We start from the raw sequence: 5,535 nt of genomic DNA, 5'->3' as shown, positions 1-5,535 counted from the left end.
AATCAAGTCAAAAACCTTGTTCCAACCACTTTTGGTATCCAGAAAAACCATTATTGCTATTTCCGATCACTTTTTGGTATCAACTTGATTTAAGATCACTTTCATGTGGTCGGAAATTTCATAATTTCCAGTAGTAGTGAAAAATGTTTGATAAATTAGTTGTTAGTTGATAGCTGATTACATACAAAATGATTTTCTCAAAAAGCTAATCGAATAAGCTAATTTGGGCAGGTTTTTGAATTTTATCATTTTGGAGCAATAAGTTGTTAAAAAAAAAAGATAATTAATCATACAACTTATATGCAAAGGACCTTGTGATCTAATGACACTAAGTTACTTTCGCATGTGCAAGGTTGTGGATTTGAGATTTAGTGGGGTTATTTATTGACTCTTTGTACAAATTGTATTGTTATTCTGAATCGATTCCATAATAAAATTATTGACAAATTGAAATTGTATTGTTGTTTTGAATCAATTCAATAATAAAATTCTTCTCAAAATTATTGACAAATTGTATTGTTATTCTAAATCAATTCAATAATAAAATTCTTCTCAAAATTATTGTTCTCATATGTTATCAACAAACTTAACGATCCATGACTGCCAACCCTACCACCATCGAGGAAGCTGCGGCGGCCGGCCAGTGACTTATATGTGGACAACACTACCATTTCCACTTCCAATTCTCAAGTCTCACTGTCACCCCATCGACACAATCCAACGTCACAATAATCAAGGAAAAAGTTTTCCCAGATAATTTATATGATATTTAATTAATTTTCTAGTAAAGAAAGATTTATATGTGTATTGAGGAAATTACATTTTTCATGTGTTATTATTTATTTGATTTTTTTTTATATAACTTAAGAATCAAAAGTGTAATTTTTAATGTTATTATTAAATATTTATTTATTGGTAGTTTATTACTACATACGTAGTTTAGGAATCAATAGACTATTTTTAATGCAAAAGATTATGCTTTTGTCAAATTCTCATGATTTAGCTTGTAGCATTATTATTATTATTATTAACGTAACTATGGCTATAGATAGAGGGTCTAAAAATTTTAAAAATTAAAGATTACTTATGATATAAAATTTAATGTGAGACAAAATTAACTATGGAGTGTATTTTAATACTTGAGCGACAAAAACTGATAGATAAAAATAAGCCATTACACTCTTGAAAGGCCAAATTCACTAAAGGTGACCCATGGCTTCACTTTCTTCCTGGGTAATTGTGACCCTTGGAGTCAAAAGTGTGTGTGGAATAAGTTGATTAGTGGTTGTTTAATCTTTTGCACTAAACTTGCTAAGTATATATCCATTGTGGAAAGTTGTGGTTTGGGTATTATTACTATCAAAGTGGGTAGCCACATACACATCCCACTCCCCTTTGTCACTGCAATTGTGAATGAAACACACACTCACAATATTGTTGCTTAATTTGATTAACCGTGTGTAACACATGTATAAGATTAAGATATAGACTTAATTTCATTTTTGGTATTAGATTTATAGGTGGCAGTCAACTTTTAGTCTTTTTTTTTTTATTAGAATATCTACATTTGGTCATAATATTATTGTGTTATGACCATTCTTAGTCATCTATCAACAAAATAGTTTTAATGTTGTTAAATACAAAGTCATTTTGACCTTCAATTACGGATTTTTTTCAAAAAATAAACATAAACATAAAAATATAACGAGGTCAACTCACTTTGTATAAAAATGATTGAAATGCCTTTGTATTTAACGACATTTCAACGATTTTGTTGACAGAGGACCAAAAATGGTCATGCCACAATAATACTATGACCAAATGTGAATGTTCTAATAAAAAAGGACTAAAAGTGAAGTGCCACCTATAATCTAGGACAAAAAATGGAATTAACTCTTAAGATATATATCAATTTCGTCAGTGCTACTTTTTTTGTTTTTATTTTTTTTTTAATTTTTTTTAGTATTATTGTCTCTGTTACAATATAATATCTATTCATACATACTTTCTCAATAGATCTATTATTGAAACACAAAGAGTCACTAACCCCACTGGAATTCAAATCTGTAACCTCCCAGGTGGGAGAGTCACAATTATACCGTTTGATTAGACCACAAGGTCTTTAGCGGCAAATTATACCGTGCACCAGGGCGCACAATGCATTGTGCGCCCTGGCCCAAAACGACGGCGTTTTGTACCTTTTTCGTGTGTTTGATGTTAACTCCTTAAAAAAAAATTCATATTTCGAATGTACAGAATCATATAATAGAATACACATAATTTTATACTTGAAAACACATAATTTTATAACTGAAAATTCTCATGTTTAGAATGTACATAACTATATAATAGAATGCACAAAATTTTATACCTAAAAACACAGAATTTTATAACTGAAAATTCCCATGTTCCGAATGTACAGAATTATATAATAAAATGCACCGAATTTTATACCTAAAAATATAAAACTTACCAAAACAATGTCATTTTGAGATGCGCGAAGCGCACATAGCTATGTGCGCCCTGGTGCACGGTATAATGATTGGTCTTTAGCTGGTCAGTGCAACTTACATCAAATGCATGTTTTAGAAATAATTTCCAAAGGCCTAGCCCATATCCATAGCCCAAGCTCAAACTTTAAAGAAAACCCAACTTTTTTTTCCTCACGAATTATACCGTACCATAAACTAAAGTTCATCTTATATTATGGAGTTTGATTCAAAATGGTATTCTTATTATATATATATATATATATATATATAAATATATGCAACTAATATATTATATAATTTTAAATAAACAAAGGTATATAATATATTAATTATAATAGATACATAATTTATCAATTGAAGGATAATACATAATATACTCACTACTTAAGTACATAATTTGGACATGATCCATCACGATCCATAATATAACAATTGTTCTTTTCTTCAATTCATCACTCTAAAGAGAGTTTCTACTAGTTCACGAGTGTAAGAGGTGCATAGCTTAGGGGTCGTTTACTAACTTGGAAAAATGGAGAAATTGAGAAGTGGAAAAATGAAAATTGGAGAAGTTGTTTACTAAATTTCTTCTTTCAAATGCTTATTCCTTTTCCATTTTTCCACTTCATGTATAGTTTTGGAGAAAGCAAATTTGGATATCTCCAAATAGAGAGATAGAGAGAAACACGGGTGAACAGTGCTCCTTGGCTAAGAGGTCGTTGGTTTGATTCCTGTTGCATGCCTTTCTCCTGCTTTTGTTTTAATTTTTGTCTTTGCCTTTGCTTCAGTTGCGCCTTTGCCATTATTATTATTATTATTATTATTATTATTATTATTATTATTATTATTATTATTATCTTTTGTTATTATTATTATTATATTAGTTTTTGTCTTTGCCTTTGCTTCAGTTGCGCATTATTATTATTATTATTATTATTATTATTATTATTATTATTATTCCATTTTCCCTTTTCCTCATCCTTGTGCACACATTATTATTATTATTATTATTATTATTATTATTATTATTATTATTATTATTATTATTATTATTATTATTAATAATAATATTATTATTATTATTATCATCATCTTTATTATTATTATTATTATTATTATCATCATCATCATCTTTATTATTATTATTATCTTTCCCTTTTCCTCATCGTCCTTGTGCACACATTATTATTATTATTATTATTATTATTATTATTATTATTATTATTATTATTATTATTATTATTATATTTGTTGTATAAATGTAAAAATGCTATATGAGGTGGTTGTATTTAATAAAATCAAAAAATTAGAGAAATGAAGAACTAGAAGAATGTGGAATGAAAATTGGAAAAATGGAAAACTGGAAGAATGGAGAAGGAAAACTAGAGAAATGGAGAAATGGAAAACTAGAAATGGAAAAATAGAAAAATGAAGTAAACGATCCCTTAGTTTTTAGGTTAAGTTTTACAAAATATGTGAACGTGTGTGTGTATGATAAATATCACAAGGACAATTGAAAAGCATCATCAAGTAAGGGTTAAACGTGAGGGTATGATGAGACTTTTTTTTTTTTTTTAGACAAACAATATAATCCACCAATAAGTTGGGAACATCATAATGCAGCTCATTTCTCCACTACCTCAGCTAATTAATCAACACAATTCAACTGTGCTCCATCAAAACCTTAGCTTCTCATATGAAGACTAGGATAATTTTGTCCACACAAACTTAGGTCACTGGTTCAGTAGGTAATATTTGAGAGAAGAGACCAAGATTCGAATCTCGACAACGGCAGTATGAGATTATGTCTAAAGTGAATAGATTCCTTGTGCGTACTAACATTTGACCCTGTCTGCTAAGTCATCGTAATTTACATCTTCTCAAATGACCGGTTGGAGAGGAGACTAGGATAATTTTGCTACTTCATGATCATAGAAAAATTTTCCCTGAACATCGGTCCTATCGTATTAAATTGAACTTTTAGACTCAAAAATCTATTTGGATTGGACCAGTACAAACAACCCCATCACTCTGATGAATAATACTCCAACATATATAAAAATTAGAATTGTTCCCACTTTTGATCCCACGACTTTTGTGTCACTAACAACTTTGATCTACGACTTTTAAAATTTGTAGAATTGGTCTACGACTATTACTTTCATAGCAAATTTGGTCCTTCCGGTGCATTTTCCGTTCAATTGTGTCACTATCAAAGTCGTTAGTCGTATGCAAAACGTTATAAATTTGAATCTTTGCATCACCTCATAAAATAATATTATGGTTCACGTGTTGCATGTGACCCGTCAAAAAGTAATCAACACATCGGTGCGGTTGAAAATTTTGACCACCGTTATTGATATAGTTGAAAAAAATTACAGTAACTAAAAATTCGGTGATGAATCATAATGAACATTATCCATACTTCTAGAGTTCTAGATATGACTGCGGTTTGATTTTGGTTCTAAACCACTGGTTCACGGTTTTGAGAAATGATAAGTCCGAATCGAAGTTTCAATTTTTTTTTTTTTTAAATCATATTTTTTAAATAGTCCAAATTTAACAATTATTTTATTTTATTTTTTTTTCCAGTTCAAAACTAGAACCGACTGATTTCAAACTGAAACTAGCGATTCCGATTTCCAATTTTACTGTAACTAAAACTATCCGTACTATTCCAGTTTCAATTCGATTCCTACCATGTCTGATTTGATTCGAACTAAACCGTGATCATCTTTAAGCGGTCGTTTGGTTCACGGAATGTCAGATTACCTAAGGGAATATTAGATTGCTGGGAATGTTAGATTACTGGGAATGTTAGATTCCTGTGTTTGGTTAAAATTGAGGTATGTAATATAATCATGTTTGGTTTAGGGTTATCTTTTATACACACTATAATATCCTTAAGATAACCAATGTTATCTTACATTACCTAAGATTTTGAAGGGAATCACATTCCCTTCAAAATCCTATGTGGAGGGAATGTGACATTCCTTGGGAATGTTAGATTCCCTAAGATAATATGAACCAAATACCGGAATGTGAG

This window comes from Ipomoea nil, unplaced genomic scaffold (genome assembly GCF_001879475.1).
Source record: "Ipomoea nil cultivar Tokyo-kokei standard unplaced genomic scaffold, Asagao_1.1 scaffold2975, whole genome shotgun sequence".
Lineage (NCBI taxonomy): Eukaryota > Viridiplantae > Streptophyta > Magnoliopsida > Solanales > Convolvulaceae > Ipomoea > Ipomoea nil.
Note: the sequence above shows the minus strand (reverse complement) of the source record.